Raw genomic sequence first — 17,941 nt, 5'->3', positions numbered from 1 at the left:
TCAGGTGCTCTTTGACTTGTAGATGGCTGTCTTCTTATGTCTTCCCATCTTCTTCCTTTGTGTGGCTCTCTCTCTTTCCATGACATTCTTTTTTATAAGGACATCAGCCATATTGGATTAGGGGCTTGCCCTATGGCAGTATGACCTCATTTTAACTGAACTAATTACATCTGCAACAACAGTGTTTCCCCATAAGGTCACATTTTGAGGTTCTGGGGGTTAGGATTTCAATATATGGATTTGGTGGTGGTGGTGGTGATTGCGGAGGGATACAGTTCTACCCATCACAGTGACCCTGGGTTCCTAGGAGAATCTGTGCTTCTCTCCTGTGTGACCACTAGGCAGTGCTTGAAATGAGTCATATGGCTATCTGTGGTTATAGGTCCCCTCACCTCTTTTCCAGGGAAATGAAACAAGGAAGTTTTGTTTTGTTTTGTTTTGTTTTGTTGTTGTTGATCATAAGACCACTGTGGAAAAATTATATTGCAGACTTGACTGGGACACTTTTTATTGACTGAACTTCTATTTGAAGATGACCAAATTCAATTATTATTTAGAAAAATAATCTTTACTCTCAGAAATGCTGAACATGACATCTTTAGAAAGTTAAGCCTTCTTCTTAAACTTAAGTTCTGTAGTAAACTCTTCTGCATGCACCATCCCCAGACTGGCCGGCCTTGGTGGGTCCCAGGATGCTGGGGTGGAGGTCCCCAGGTTGTACTGCTATGAGCTGTTTTTTCCCCATTTTTCAGGGTAGGCTCTAAGTCAGGAAACAAATGCCAGGAAGTGATGATAAGGATTTTGAGGAAATGGTGTTCCTCTGGTTCCCACCCTGGTGTCCAGGGTAGGGGTCTAGAAGGGGCCAGAGCACATTTCTCACAGATTCCATGTGCTATTTTGGGGAAAGGGCCAGGCAGTCACCCAGGCACAAATGTGGCACAAGCCCACCACAGCCTGTTTTGAATTTGCATTTCAAATTCTGCCTTTTGCCCAGGGAGTTCCAGGGGACACTGTCTCCTTCCTCCCTCACTGTGCAGGCCTGCTCAGCTGGTGGTGGTCTGAGGCAAGCCAATGCTACTTCTCACTCCCGTCCCGCCAACTCTGCAAATACTTCTGGGTGTCTGGTCCTCATTAGGGTTGGCTGAATTGACAGTTTGCAGTCTCTCCCTGAAGTGCCACCTCACCTGTGGTTGACCAGATGCCCTCATCTTCCCTTTTGAAGAAAAGGCCACAAGGGACTGCTCAGGCAGTTGCCAGAGCTTGTCCTGTGGGCTCACATGCCATGCAACTCGGCTGCTGCTGTCACCACCTTCCTGTCTAGGAGGCCAGCTCACCACGGGCCTCTCCTCCTTGCCTGGGCTTTGCCAAACTCTCTGGATAGCAGCCATCTTGAGTTTGTTCCTGGAGCCCATCAACTGTCTGGGTTCTCTCACAAGTTGTAAGAGAAACAAACCGAAAATGTGCTAAGTCCTTCATCACCTCCTTCTTTTTCCAGCCTCTCATTTGAAGTTCTATGCATATTCCCAGACTTGTACTTCTTAGTATTTTTCATAAAAATAACTCGGTGTGGTAACTCTGGGTAAATATCTTCGCTTTAAAGTCTTTACAATCAGACCTCCTATTGCAACCAGAACGGAGCAGCTGTAATTAAGGAAAATATACAGAATAAAGGTTTTAAAGTGTCCAATCATTTTTTTAGAGTATCTGATCTGTTTTGTTATTAACAGGAGGAAATATTTAGAAAAATTCAGGGCATTTCTAAACATCTGACTGTTCGACTGGGTAAAAATACAATCTAAGTATTTCCTTTCAAATTTGCATCACTTTATGATTAGTCAGGGCTTTTGAAGTATGAATATCCTTTTCCGAAATGTTTTCTATTACAGCTGTGTCTTTTTTTTTTTTTTTCTGTGACCCAATTACATGACTCTTCGGCATGGAAAAATTCACGTTATTAGTTTAAAAATACATTGTTGAATGTCAATAACAGGTTTTGTAAGGTTGTGTTTCACAAACTTTTATGGAGTTTAATTTTGTCATTTTGTTCTAGCATGTAGGAAAACGGGGCCTTGGAGAGGGTGTTTAGGGTCTTTTGAGGCAGGACAGAGGAAGAAACTGGAAAGGGTGGTGAAGACCCCTTTCGAATGGACCCTTTAAACGCATTCATTACTGTAAGGGAGATAGTTGGCAATGGATGAAAACATTCCTGATTATTTGAACCAGAGCTGGTCTGGCTGTGGAGCTTCTTCATCTTGGATATTTAGAGTTCTTCTCATTTTCCTTTACCCCATTAGGGGCAACCATGAGTCCATGATCACCAATTTGCCCCTAATATCTTTTAGTAGTGAACTCTTTAAAAGATTATTGAGTTTATTTCATTACCCAGACATGTTCCAAGAGTTCTGGAAAAATGTTACTTCAGTTAGAATATAATCTGGAAGTTTACGTTCCTTAGAATTTGCTACTCAGGATATACTTTAGCACTTGGGTTCTTTAAAAATAAATTGTTTATAGCTCCAATATTTTCTTTCTAATTTGTTCCCACTAGTCCATCATCACTGAAGCAAGGATTTTGAAGCCAAGGTGTTTGCTTCCAAGTGAGAATTTAAAGAAAATTTAGTGTTTGATTTTTCCCCCTTATCTTTTCTGGGAGTAGATATATTGTGTGAGTGTTCAACACACCTGCCAAAGTCAACTTTTAAAATAGACATAACGTAAGACCAGCACACAGCTCAGCCTTGTTCCCTGGTGGAGCTCTGTCTCTGAGGGTTTGGGTTCTATAGGTTTGGTCTGCCAGCCATGAAGCCTGCAGAGATACATTTGTCAAGAAAGACAAATGATTGCCTCTTGTTTTGAACCACCTCATTCATCAATGGCATCATTGGGTGCAACTTGATAAAGAAGTATCAGAAGTGCCTTTCCTAATGGCAGATGCGCCTTAAAAAGGGCCCTTGCCTGGAGTGTGGTGGGCATGCTGTGTGCCATCTGCTGCTACAGAGGTGCTGCTGGCCTCCTTGTGGCCCTGTGTTTCCTTGAAACAGGCCAGGGGCTCAGTAAACTTAGGGACCTCCCTGTGATTCTTCCAAGGGTCCTTGCCTTCATTGTCAGGGATTTTAAGGCACCGGGAAGTGAAAAGGCAGCTGGGACCAACACGCACCCTCTGAGATAGTGCTTTTGGCAACTTCTAGGCTGTGGATTGGTACCAGAAATCAAAACGAATAATCCTATAGTGTACAGGTAGTGTTCAGGATCAGTATTTGAAATTTGGAGGTTGGCTCACCGTCAGTATTTTAGGAAATGAAAAGAGAAAAATTTAAAAAACCTCCTCAACCTTCAAATCAGAGGAGGTTGAATGATCCACAATGGGGATCTACATGTAATTTTATAAAGGAAGGAAATATTTCAGCCTTCGGTGGTCCTTAGTTTGTGTTTTCTTATGTGTTATCTACCAGACTTGAATAACTAGTAGAATTCCACAGTGTTAAAGCTTGCAGTGGGTAGAATTATGTCCCAAAAAAGCTATGTCCAAGTCCTATCTCTTAGTACCTGTGAATGGGAACTTATTTGGAAATAGAGTCTTTATAGACATCATCAAGTTAAGAATCCCAGGATGAGATCATCCTGGATATAGGGTGAGCCCTAGATTCACTCACTAGTGTTCTTATCAGAGAAAAGAGAGGGGGGTTGAGACAGAGATGCACAGAGGGAGAAGAACATGGAAAGACTGAGACAGAGACTGGAGTGATGCCTGTATAAGCCAAGGAACACCAAGGGTTGATGGCAACTGTCAGAATTTAGGAGAAAGGCATGAAAAAGATTCTCCCTCAAAGCCTCCAGAAAGAGCCAAGCTGCTGACACCTTGATTTTCAACTTTGGCCTCTGGAATTGGGAGAGAATAGATTTCTGTTTCAAGTCACCCAGTTTGGGGTAATTTGTTGTAGCAGTATCCTAAGAAACAAATACAGAGCTATATGGGGTCTTGAAAACATCTGATCCAAGAGCCTCATTTTATTTTGGGAGACCCAGTGACTCGTCCAGTTTACACGGTAGGTGCACAGCTGAGCTCAGACTAGAATGCTTGATTGCAAACCCTGAGTTCAGTGTCCCCCTACCCACTTATAGCATATCCAACATGTGCGAAGCATGGGGTCAGGTGCTAGAGGGAGTGCAGAGGTAAGTCACACCAGCTTTGCCATTAAGGAACTTCAAAGAAGTCATAGATTCAATTTTCTATGATACAGGTACAGGATGCTCTGTGATGTCATTAGAAGTTATAAATCTAAATGGGTGGAACAAGTATGCATGATTGAAAAGATCAGAAAAGGCTCATTTTGGAATTGGCCTCTGTGGTTGGGCTTTAAAAGATGAGATTTCAGCATGGAGATTTGGTGGGCAAACAGGGGCCAGGAGGGGGGCGAGTAGGACGGTGCCTTCTCACTGACAACTTAGAGGAGCGCTCAGGAGTTGGTGGCAGACAACACTGTTGCTGTAGACCTGCGGAGGCAGGGCCTTCCAGCAAGCTGTGGGGGTATGGTGCTGCCCAGTGGGCCGGAAGGCCAGCAGCATCAAGCCAGAAGGGATTATTCTCCAGGCTTAAGGTTTAATGCTGTTTGCCCTGTTAGATTTTGAACTTACCAAGACCTATCATTTCTTTCTTCTTTCCTGTTTCTCCCTTTTTGGAATGGGAATGTCTACCCAATGCATGTCCCACTGTTGTTGTATTTTGGAAGGACATAACTTGCTTGGTTTCATGGGTTCATGGCTGGAGAGGATTTTTGCTTCCAGATGAATGTACCTGGAGTCTCACCCATACCTGATTCAGCTGGTATATAGATGAGACTTGGGCTTTAGAGTAGATGCTGGAATGAGTTAAGACTTTTCAGGTTATTGGGTTGGAAGGAATGTATTTTGCATGTCAGAGGACATGAATTTTGGGGGGGTCAGGGGCAGATGTAATGGATTGAATGCTTAGGTCACTCTAAATTCATATGTTAAAATCCTAACCCCCAGTGTGATGGTATTTGGAGGGTGGGGGGGCCTTTGGGAGGTGATTCAGTCAGGTCATGAAGGTGGAGCTCTCATGACTGTGAGGTGTACTCAATAAGGTTAGTGTCCTTATCAAAGGCCCCAGAGATCAGTGTCCTTATTAAAGGCCCCAGAGGGCTCTTGTCCCTTCCACCCCATGAGGATACGGTGAGAGACGCTGTCTGTGAGCCAGGAAGCAGGCCCTCACCAACACTGAATCTGCTGGTTCCTTGATCTTGGACTTCCCACCCTCCAGAGCTGCTAGAAGTTTCCGTTGTTGATAAGCCACCTAGTCTATGGTTCCTGTTCAAATGGACTAAGGCAGCTAGCTGTTAAAGGAACACAGAATCAAATGTGAAGGAGAGGGAACTCTGGTGGCCTGTTACTTCTCATTTCCTTCCAAACAGAATCTGGGTTTTGAGCAGGTATCTCCTCTCTGCAGCACCATCTTGTGCCTCGGGGGAGGCTGACCTCACATCCAGGTATGAGAGGTGGCTCAAGAGGTAACGGGAGTAATACCATTCCCCTTGCCAATGCTTGGCTGAGTGATGGGCACATGAACTGATTTTGGCCAGTGAAATGTAAAGGGAAGTCTGGTGGGGGTTAGGGAGGGAGGGGATGCTTCTGGAAGGAGAAGAACTCCCTTCTTCCCCTGGACATTAGAGTTTCTGGACGTGGAGTAGAACCAGGGGAAGCATCTGCTGAAGATGAAGCTGATCCTGGGAGTGGCAAAGAAACAAGGAACAGGCTGTTGGGGATGGCATGACACCCCTGAGCTCACCGACACCCTACCTTTGAGTCTCCTGTTAAATGGCATTAATATATTTCCTTATCATCTCTGCATGTGGGAATCAGTGTTTCTGCCACCCATTGCTGAAAGCACGGCGGGCCTTCCTGGAGGAAGTGACACCTAGGCCATCTGGAAGATGAGTGGGAGTTAGATGGAAGGAGAGGGGGCTAGAGTGTTACAGGCAGAGAGAACAGCTTCTGTGGGGGCTTTAAGGGGAGACGCTATCACCCCTATATTGGAGACAATGGAAAAAAAACCGCAGTCTGTCTGGAACAGGGAATGGGGGCGGTGATGTATGTGTAGAGATGGGGAAGCAGGAGGGGGAACAGAGAGGGATATGGCCAGAGGAGGGAAACAGGAGTCAGACTACAAGTAGCACAGAAGTTTACAAAGACCCATGTGGGGGAGACATGAGGGTATTAATTATAGGTGAGGTATTAATTAGGGAATATTAAATTGGCTCCATTGAGACATGATGAGATCCTGGCATCCGGCAGTGACAACGGTAATGAAAACCAGGGATGGATGTTAAAGACACCGGGGATGTAGAATCCATGGTATTTGGCAGTACATGAGCTATGGGGGGAGATGGAGACAGCAAAATCCATGCCAAGAATCTTGAGCGAGTGACTCAGAAGATGCGGTTCTCTGAAAGGCCAGTGAGGAGGGAGGACTGGGTGGGGTGGGCTGAGGTGGAGGAGAGGACAAGAACAGCCATCAGCTGTGGGTTGTCTGAGCCGAGTGCCTAGACTCACACCAGACAGGCGAGGACGGGCTCGAGCTCAGAGCTCTCTGGAACACCCACAAAACTGAATGAGGACGCCCCTTCTGTCCCCTCTCAGCTCCCCGACCAGTGACAGGCAGGCCTTGGGCTCTGACTTGGGCTCTCCCCATGCCGTCCCCCTGGGGCTTGTTCTGTCAGCCTGTCCTTGTCCCGTGTCTGCATGGGGCCCTTGGACCCTCCTCTGTTCCTGGGCAGGATCCAGGCTTTGCTTGTGAGTTCCAAAGTGCCCAAGCCTTGTAAATCAAAAGCCTTAGGTTTCAAGACTATTGGCCCTGCTCTGTTACAGTGTAAAGAACCATCTGGAAATGCCACGCTTTTTGTCTGTACATTCTGCTGGGCTGGTCTTCTCCAAGTATCTGCTTTCAGTAGGTAGGAAGCTAGAGTTAATATATCAGACTGTTACTTCAGCCCAGGTAGTAGCCATGGAAGGACGGAAAAAGATGGAAAGGTGACCTGCTGGGGTTGGACCTGGGGAACAAATTGGGTTAACCAGAGACAGAAATGCAGAAATCCACTCTGCCCACATGAAATCCCACAGGGATGGAGCCAGAGCTCCTCATGGTCCAACTGACTGTGCCATTTGACAAAGCTCCATGTTCACTGGGAAGGTAGGAAAAAGGTGGCTGCCTAAACTTCATGGCTGCTATTTTATGGCCTCAAGCCATTTGGGATGTACAAGTTGAGGTACAGGTGGTTTGGGGCCAACATCCCAAATGCAGTGACGACCCCCGTTCCCCAGTTCTGGGAAGATGCGGAGGAAATCCTTTGGCACCAAGCAAGCAAACAAACACACACCCAAACAAAACAACACGAAAAGTCTGCACCAAAAACTTTCCACTTGCAAACATGTTTTTGTCACTGTCAAAGGTTTAGGATTGCAACATTTGGGCGTCTTTGGCCCCAAACCCGAGGACTCTGCAGTTTTCCCAAAGCACCTAAAATAAAGAATTCCTTTTGGCAAAAACAGTATGTTTGTAAACAGAAAGCCTTTATTTTTGAGAAACTCAATTCCCCCTTAGATGTAGAGTATTCTGAATAAAGCCCCCGTGGCTATTTTCTGTCTGCTTCTCCCACTCTAGATTGTCACTGGCAGGTAGAAAATATCTCTAGTTTGTGAGTGTGTGTATGGTTTCCATTAACTGGGTGTGTGTTTGGAATTTGTGATTGTCGGCCAGTTGCTGATTGCCTTCTGATGCTTCTTGAGAGAAAGCTTTGCAGATGAGGTGCTGGATTCTTCCAGACTCCAGGTTTCTTGTGCCCCAGGGTCATGAAGCTGGGCGCTTCCCAGAGATAGGGCCAAACCTCCTTGCTTCTTGTCAGACCTACCCCACCCATCCGAACATTGTAACTTGGTGCAAAGCACAGATCTGAAGTTGGAGTAGCTTGTTTTCTAGCTTCTTTGTAGAACAACTTTGCTGCTAAAGATGAGCTGTTTTTCCCTTAGAGGGGGCATAGATGACATCTTTCCCCCTATTTCTTACTAGCAGAACCTTGGCCCACAGAAGGCTGTAATAATTTTCTCGATTTGGAGGATGGTGGCCTCAGGTCCTAGCTAAAACTTAAAAATAATTCTCACTAAAATTTTAAATTTAATAATTTAAATTTAAAATTTTAAATTTTATAATTCTCACTCAAAATTTAAAATACCTTGGTCTAAAATCCTAAGATGGAAGACAGAGTTAAAATTTGTGATATTTCTGGGCTTGGCCACAGAAGGAAGTATATATATATTATATATGTTTTTATTGAGGTGAAATTTAAATAATATGAAATTAACCATTCTAAAGCAGACAATTCAGTGACAGTCAGCGCACCCACAGTGTAACCAATGCCCCTAATTTAGTTCCAGGACATTTTCAATTTTCATCACTCCAGTGTAAACCCTCCTAACCTGTCAAGCAGTTACTTCCCACATTTGCCTCCCCCAGCCCCCGGCAACCACCAATCTGCTTTCTGTCTCTATGGATTCACCTACGCTGGAGATGTCATATATAAATGGAATCATACATACATCTGGCTTCTTTCCCTTAGCATCACGTTTTTCAGGTTCATCCATTTTGTTGAGGACATTTGTCTCTAAAACAAATCCTGTTGAAGAGCTGTTATGTCTCCTATTTAAGGCTGAGTAGGAATTTAGGGAGCATTGGGGTGAACCCTGATGGTTTCGAGGGCCTGGAAAGACTGTACGAGGCTGCAGAAGCCAGGCTCTGCTCAGGGAAACACCCTTTGTCTTCCAACTCTCTTGTACCCTGGTTCTGCCCCAGATGATGACCCCTGGGGCCCCGATGGCATCTCTTGCTCATGGCCCTTGCCATCTTCTTTCCAGCCCTGCTCCTTACATGATGAACTGGCTCCCACTGCGTGAATTCAGTGCCATCCTCCCTGGTGCGGTGTGGGTGGGTTCAACAGATCTTAGAGAAAATAAATCTCTCGGAAATCAAGGAGAAGATAAGTAGTGGGTTCTTAAACTTCCAGCACTTTTCAGCTTGTTAGGCAGCCATGAGGTCTCATGGGATAGAGGTGGGAGCAGATGGTGTCTTAACACCCAGACAGGAAGAGGGTGCTGGATTAAGAGAATACCAGGAAAAGATTATTTATTAGTCATGAAAAGGTTTTAGTGTATGCCTGTAATAAATTTATTATAAGGATATGAACTTAAAATGATTTGCCATATGACCTTTCCTCTTTTATGTTTTGTTACTATTGTCTTTTCATTTAAAAAAAAAAAAAGCAAAAACCCAGGCTGACATCATTCCTATGATGATTGACTTTACTCATTTTGATGTTTTTCCTTATTTTTATATCCTCCCTATATTTTTAAAACTTTTTCTGGAGGTCAAATAGTCCATCCTTCTGGAATTGGAATTCCTTCATTCTGGAACTGGAAACTTAAGTCTACTAATTTTAATAATTTTTCTGTCCTCCTTAGTTGATCTTGCTGAAACGAAGAGCAGTTACTCTGAGCAGCCTTATTTAGCCACTAGGTGGCGCTCATATGCTATTGTAAATGGGTTCTATCCTTGAAGAATTAGGAAAGCAATTTGTCTTCATTTAAGGTAAATACAGGAATTGGCCACACAACCCGGACGTGCTGCTTTTTGGATTACATGTTTTCTTCCTCCTTCTCTTTTCTTGACTGCCCTTTTCACTATGGCATTATGATCAAGTACAGAGACTAAGTTTCAATACTACCTCCATCATTCACTTGCTGTATGACCTTGAGTAAGTCACTTAACTTCAGTGTTCTTAATAGAAAATGAAGTTAATAATAATACATACTTCATAGGGTGGTTATGAGAATAAAAAAAGTTAATATTTATTAAAGCGTTTGTGTTATATGTGTTTGCTTTTTTTCTTTTTTTAATATTGCTGTGTCTTTTTCTCCCCAACTTCATGAGAAATAATTGACATTTAACGTGTAATTGTAAGGTGTACAACATGATGGTTTGATACACATATATACAGAAGAATGATTACCACAAGAGACTTAGTTATATGCTTGCTGCATTATCAATATTATCAATATTTTTGTTCTTCACCGGGACATTGCTAATCACTTAGACGAATGTTTCCCATATACCAGTTCCAGGACTAGCAATATCAGAATCACTTATGGATCTTACTTAAACTATAGATTTATGAGTATCTATTTTAGTAATTTGGGGGAAAGGCTTAGGGATCTCCATTTAAAAGTTTCTCAAGTAATTCTGATGCTCAGCTAGATTTGGAGACAAGTGGCATAGACTACCCAGGACATCTTGCTGAGGTTTGTAAGAAGTTTATGCTGCCTGGACACTGGCGGCTTCTAATTCCCCTTAAACATGGGGTATATGTGCCATCCAAAGTTCTATCCGCTGGGACGATTCCCTCTCACTACTGTCTTTCAAGGCTGCCCTGGGAATGAGGCTGCACAGCAGCCTTTGGCTAGTTTTGGCTTGTACCCTTATATTCAGCTGACCCCAGGATAAATCAAGCTTGGGCTTTTTCCTCCTCCGTTAGCTGTTCAGAACAGACATTCCACGTGGCAATAAGTATGAGCTAAGGAGAGGTAGTGATGCAACGGTGGTGAGTAACGTGGGGGTCTGGGCTGCCTGCTTGTATGGCTTGCTTATGCCCTTGATACGGATGTCTGCTTCACAAGGACTGCAGCTGGGCCTGCCCAACCGTGTGGCTTGATGGGTGTGATGCAACCCATCCCATCATGGATGACTGGTTACTTGGTGTCCCAGGGCCAGTACTCCATTTCTTCTAGGACCCAATAGCATGGAACTGTTTCCTCTAAAGTGGTGTAGTTATTTGCTGTAGTTGACACGGCCTTTTCCAGAACTCTAAGTGTCTTGAGTTGTGATTTTCCCAATATAGATTGCCAAAAATTCCACAGTGTCTTTTTCCATCACTAATGCTTCTAATGCCATAGGGTCTGCTGGGCCATAAGGCTCAAGGTGTAGGCTACTTGCTGCAGCCTGGACCTTTTTTGGACCCTTTTCCTGTTTGGCTCCTATTCAAAATTTTTGTGTCCTTTGTTAAATGGATGTGAACAGTATTCCTAACTGCAATCCAAAGAACCCAAAGAAACCCACTGGGTGTTGTGCTGAAGTCTTTGCTTTAGGAAGGGTGAGACAAAATAATTTGTTCTTCCCTTTGGCTAAGATGTCCTGGCATGCCCCAGATCTGGGATATTTATTTATTTATTTATTTATTTATTTATTTATTTATTTATTTATTTATTGAAGAGTTTATTTTATTCATTTGAGAGAGAGTACGTGCTCCAGAGAGATAGAGATAGATAGAGATAGAGAGAGAGATTGAGAATGCACAAGCAGGAAGGGCAGAGGGAAGGAGATGGGGTGGGAGAAGCAGGGTCTCTGCTGAGGAGAGAGCCCAACACAGGGCTCAATTCCCAGGACCCTGAGATCATGACCTGAGCTGAAGGCAGACGCTCAACCAACTGAGCCACCCAGGCGCAATCTGGGACCTTTAAAAAGTGTACTGATGTTGCAGGCGCGTGAATCCTCATGGAGTTACTTCCCACTGGGTTGATTGCATGTGTCTGACTTATGAAGGCCCCAGCGTATTTGCCACTTGTTGCTCATCAGGTCTGGTTCACACGATGTCATCACCAGGGTGATGTTCTGCAGATGTCCAGCTGGTCCAGGCCTCCTTAGATTGTGTGATGACAGAGAGGGGAGAGTTCACATAGCCCTGGATCAACACTGAAAGTGAATACCTTTGTCTGTCTTCAGTGAATGCAAACTGTTTCTGATCCTCCTTTTTAATAGGGATGGAAAGGGCACAGTCCCCAGATCAAAGGCTGCATTTTGTGTACCTGAGCCTGTGCTTAAGTTCAGATACCCTGTCTGGCAAGGGACCCTCAGTGCCCACTGTGGGCTGCTGGTTCTTTAAGTTCACGGGAGTCCATCATCCTCCAGTACCCGTCTGGCTTCTGCAGGGACCAGACTGATTAATTAAATGGTGATACGATAGGGGCCATGCCATGCATCCTGTAAATATTTGAGGGTGATTCTCAGCTTTAAAATCCACCCCAGGATATGAGATTGTTTTTAATTTGCTATCTTGGCTGGGCTTGGGGGCAGTTTTAGAGTCTTCCCCTTGGACTTCCTCGCTATGGTAGCTCTTATCTGTGTGGGCGTTTGCCACTGCCAAGTAATGCCAACCCTGTGATTCATGTGGGGTCTAGAGTAAGGGGTAGGGAGTGGGTTCCCTCACCCAGTGTCCTGATCCTTCAGCGTGGAGTCCTCTAGGGGGATGGACGGAGCAATACTTCGGTTATTTGCTCTGCCTGGCCTCTGCGGGCGCTGTTCTCTAACACTCATCTCTTATCTCTGCCCAGGTAGCCCCCAGAACATGCACTTTGACCTTGCTACTCATTAGGACAATTGTCACTCCAGCTTCCGGTAGCTGAGTCTAGTGGCCGGCCTCTCATATTTTGGGTCCTGTCATCCCCATTGTTAAACCAATGGGCTGCTTCTGCTGTCTCCTAGCACCCTGCCCTGCAGAGAAGGGCACCCAGTGAGGTTTTCAGTGATGCTGTCAGCTCTCAGCAGCTCACTCCTCGTTGCTTCAGTAGGTGGAATGCCCTCAGGGTCTTCCCACGGACCAGCATGTACTGGGCCTTACAGTCGAGCTGCCCACTCCTCTGAGACTTTCTATTTCTTCCTTCACTGCCCCTCATGGCAGTTCTGGCTCTTCTACTTTCTTAGTATGGCCATCATTTACTCCAAGCATCCAAGAGCCACTCCAGCAACATGCTAAATTCTGCCTCTTGGAGTTCTTGTCGGGGTGTTGTTATCGTATGAATTGTGTCCCCCCTGCCATAAATTCATCCGTTGAAGTTCTAACCTCCAGTACCTCTGAATGTGATTGTATTTGCATACAGGCTCTTCAAAGGAATAATTAAATTAAAATGAGGTCATTAGTGTGATCCCTAATCTAATCTGACTGGTGTCCTTATAAGAAGAGGATATTAGGAAGCAGACACACACACACAGAAGAAAGAGAGGGACAAGACAGCCATCTACAAACCAAGGAGAGGGGCCCGCAGAAGAAACTAACCCTGCTGACACTTTGACACCAATCTTCTAGACTCCAGGACTGTGAGGAAATACATGTCCGTAGTTTAAGTCACCCGGTCTGTGGTGCTTCGTTACAGCAGCCTGAGCAAACTGATACAGGTATTGCATGCATAGCACAGAATAATGTTCCCTTGTTGATACACTCTTCCTTCTGCAACTTTGTGTTCTGCCCCTGACCCAGAGCCCTGAGAGCCAGCACCTCCATCCTCTCTGGGCTCCTGCTGGGGGCCCACATATTGCCTGGGGCCTGTAGCTCCTTCAGGGTCCATCCCTTCCCTCCCTTGGAAAGCCCAGCATTTCCCTGGCTCATCATGTGACTTAATGCTAGTGGCCCAAGGTGAGGAGGGGACAGATCCTCTGTGTGTGTGCATCTTGCAGGACAGAGATCTCTGCACAGTGTCCTCAAGCAATAGGGAGGCGCTAGCCCTGACAGCAGGAGTGGCCTTTTCTGGAGACTCAGAGAGTTCAAGGTATTCTAGGATTCAAGCCCGGAGGGCATCACGCTGGACAGTCCCACCCTGTCTCTTAGGATGTCGTTCTTCTGTACAGGAGCTCTGAGTTTTGACCTAGCAAAGTTGCCGGGCTGGGGGATACAGTTCTCTGTAGCTCTGCTGTTTTTATGAGTAAGTCCTGGGCCTGATCCTTAGCTTTCTCTGCACTTTGAATACAAGTGGCAGAGTCCCTTCACCGACTGGCAAGAAGGCCTTCTGGCTGCCATGCTTAGCAGTCAACTGAAGGGTAATGTCCTTAGGCCTTCATGGTGACTCTCCCAAACATCAGTAGCCCCCAGCAATAGCCACCCAATCTCATCTCTTGATAAAGACTCTTTCCCGTAGGGATTTCTCAAGCAGCTGATGCTTGGGTGTTTCCTGGCCCATAGGCCGCCCTCGTTCACTATGGTGGAAGTTTCGGCAACTACACTTCCTCTCTGAGCCAGGGGCTGTGTGATGGGGTCTTCATTGCAGGCTGGGCAGTGAGTTGTCAAGCTCCAAAATCCTATCAGTGAGCCTCCATTCCCTTGAAGCACTTCTGGTGTGAGGCTGGGTTCCAGGGAGGCAGACATTAGCATGTGGGATGTTTGCCAGGGGGCACTCTTGTGATCCAGAAGGAAAGAAGCAGGAAGAGGCAGAGTAGAGGCTAGAGAATGCTGCTGTTACCCCATGGGAAGCTGGCACGGCCCTCAGAGTTGTGCTGAGTCGGACCAGGAGGGTCAGGCTGTAATGCTCCTGACCCGTCAGTGGGTCCTTGGACTCCAGCTGTCTCAGGAAAGGGGTGTGATCTTGTGTGAGGTGGTTCCCTTCAGCCAAAGGCAGCATCTGTGGAGTACGGACTGCCCTCCCAGCCCTGGGGAAATGCACCCTTCAGTCCTGAAAAAGTTCTGGAAAATGAAGAAGGCATTCAAGACAATAAGCCAAAAGTATTCATTCTATTGGGGTCACTTTGAACTTCACGCTGGTCAAGGCTCAGTGCTGATGCCTCCTTTTGGTGGATGGAGCAGAAGGCTGAGATTGTGCCACAAACCGGAAGCAGCACTTGGACAGGCACGCTGTCATTAAGGGGCTTACTCTTCTTATCCCCTGAGTGGAAGTCATCTCCATGAAGGTGTGTGACCCGAGAAGGCTCAGGTCACACTCGGTTACCTTGGTCTCTCGGACACTGGTTCTCGGGTGTGAATTGGAGCTTCCACCTGCTGCTGGGCTGTCATCAAGCCAGAAGCGACACTGAGACAGTCCAGCTGCGATCCGCACATTGGGAGCGGATGAAGGTGAATCGGGGGACTGCCGGCAGAGACAGAGTGGGCTCACGCATGTTTGAACTGCACATCCCAGAGCTGACCACAACAAAAGCTCCAAAGAGGAAAGGTCAGACCCATGAAGTGCTATTTGTTTTCACTGAAACTTCATCCCTCCCACTTAACACCCATCTAACCAGCAACGGAATCAATTACCACGTGTCAGCCCGAAATCTGACACAAGAAATGAAAGAAGGACACAACCTCCCCAGGGGGGTGGCAGGCGGGCAGAGAGGGCTGGGGAGATAGAGAACTCGGGGAGGGAAGCCGTGAATGAGCCACTCTGTCCTGTAATTAAGGGTTAAAGGCAGCCTGAGACCCTGCTTCCCTTCCCTCGTGCCCTCTCCCACGCTTGGAGACTGGATCACAGTTACCCGTTTGTACTACTGGGTGTTTCTATCGTAAAGAGTGGTCAGCAAGCCTGTGAGGTGATTCGACTTTGGTTACATAAGTTGCTCCATTTAATAATTGAAGACCAAAAGGTTCTAGACATTTATTATTTTATTGAGCTCTAGGAGCGAGAATTCCTGGCAGATCAAGTTCAGCGGCCATGCCTATTTGAGCTGATTGAGTTCCTGCATTTCTTGGGCTTCTGTTAAATGTGGTGTCAGCTCGTCCGAGAGTGCCCAGTTCAGGTGATGTCATTCACTGTCCACATTTATGCAAGTCTCGGAGAGAGCTCCACAGGCTGCTCAGGCAGAACACAGAGAAGTTCAGTGGATGAATCCCAGAGAGAGTTCTGTTTCACCATGTCTGTTAAGTAAGATGTTTTTGTTCATAAAGAACACTTGAACTCTTACACTTTCATTAATAGGGTCTTAGGATAAAGAACCCTCTTGTCTTTAGGTAGAGCATTACATGGACATTTTCTAATGTGTTCTGTAAATGGTTTTGTCTCTCAGATTGCCCCACTGTACAGAATGTTCAAAGTGTGAAACACTGATTAAAATGGAACATGGATACAAGAAGCAGGAGGCATTCCTTTAGAGATCCTGGTGGTATAAAAGGTATTTCCATTTATCAGCAGGAATTCATGAAAAGCCAAATTTTTGCTCAACCAGATGATTTAGTAGTCAGTGGAATAGTGCGTGGCATGCTTATGAACGAATCAGTAACTTGTCCGTTGATGTAGTTGTTAATTCCATGTGGTCTTATGGTATCGATACCTTTTTATGACACTACTTTCGGATTCTTTTCTTCTGACCTGCATGATGCTCAGTCTTTGGTTTTCTCATCTGCAGAGAGAGATATGTGTTCTCTCTTCCTCTTTGCTTTTTCAAAGTGATGCCACCTGCAGGCAGGGTTTTCTTTGCTGCCGGCAATGTAATGCTCCCTGCGTCTTCATCATCATACGGCTCCTTGGTTCCCTTGGCTCAGCTCTGCACCTCTCTCCGGGTAGAAACTGTCCTTGCTGGCTCCCTGACACCTTAAACTCAGATGGGTCTAAGTGGAATCAATCATCTTTCCCTGACTTGTCTCCTCCTTCACATCTCTTCTCCTTTTCCAATGTGGGAGCAAAATCCCAGGGGTCACTTAAGCTTGAAACCCGAGATACTTTCTTGATCCTCCCCATCTCCCTTATCCCCTTCATCATCAGATGTTATTGATTTTTACCTCCTAAATATTTCTCACATTTGCCGCTCTGCCATCATGCCACTTGGCCTCATTTTATGCCACCGTGTTCTCTTCCTGCCTATTCTGACAGCCTCAGACTCTCACCTCTGTGGATTTACTCATATTTTCCCTGTTTTCTAGAGTGTGTTCCTTTTTTTTTTTTCTTTTTCTTTTTAACCAGTGAACCTGAAGACTTTAAGACTCAAATCAGGCATCACTTTTAAAAAAAGGAAGTATCAATTACTTAATTGTTTTCACATCTGTATTTTCTCTTGCGTTCTCTGTCTTCCTTAATTCCCTCCCTGTCCCTCCACCTTTCCCAGTTGGAAAGTATTGAGTCATCTTCTGTCCCCCAGATGGTATCAGTTATCCAATGTTGAGTTACTGCTGAATTGTACCTGCTCTCCTTCCTGTCTCCACCATCGATTTTCAAGTTGAAGCCCACCTGATTTTTGAGTAAGCCATACACTCATCTCCCAGCAAATCTTTCCTTCTCCTTCCAACCTTCGGCTCACTGTGGGATTCATCTTTTTAAAGTCCTTCTTTGTTCAAAGCCTTTTCTGGACCCATTTTCTGCAGAGAAATGTTCTAACTCCCTAGCACATGTTTGGAGCCCTTTACTCTAATTTACCATTTTAAGGACAGGTGCTGTCTTGTCCCCCGACCCCACCCCCGCCTTGCATTCCCAGTGCCCCCACCCAGCCCCCCAGGCCCCCCAGTATCAGCTGCCTAGAGCTGAGCCATCCTTCTCATGTTCTTGGCCTACAGCTGTGCTATTCTTGACTGGGAACTTCTCTGGGTGTTGAAGTCCTACTTACCTTTTAAGACCTAGTGTAAATGGAACCACCATGTGAAGACCCTCCTGATTCCACCACTGAGAACAGATCGCTTTTTCCTTACAGTCTTGATGTCACTTAGAACCCTAGTTTGCCATTTGCCAGTCAGCCCAGCATTATAGGCACTTAGGTGTCTGTTTTTTTTGAGCTTGTGGACAACATCCTAGGGATGTGTTTGATTGGTGTTTGTGCTCCTTAGGACCTCCATTTAGCAACTACTCATTAAATCCATGACAAGAAATGGAAGCCATGTATATATTATGTTTATGAATTTTTTTTATTTGACACACAATTCTACATTAGTTTTAGGTGCACAACATAGTGGTTCAAGGTTTATACATTATGCTGCGCTCATCAGAAGTGTAGCTACCATCTGTCACCATGCAACACTATTACAATATCATTGACTATATTCTTTATGCTGTGCCTTTTATTCCCGTGACTTACTCATTCCATAACTGAAAGCCTGCATATATATAACTGGAAGCCTGTATATAAGGACCATGT

The sequence above is a fragment of the Leptonychotes weddellii genome, chromosome 1 (genome assembly GCF_054177405.1).
Source record: "Leptonychotes weddellii isolate Sample4059 chromosome 1, ASM5417740v2, whole genome shotgun sequence".
NCBI classification, from domain to species: Eukaryota; Metazoa; Chordata; class Mammalia; order Carnivora; family Phocidae; genus Leptonychotes; species Leptonychotes weddellii.
The sequence above is the reverse complement of the archived record's forward strand: the minus strand, read 5'-3'. Positions refer to the sequence as shown.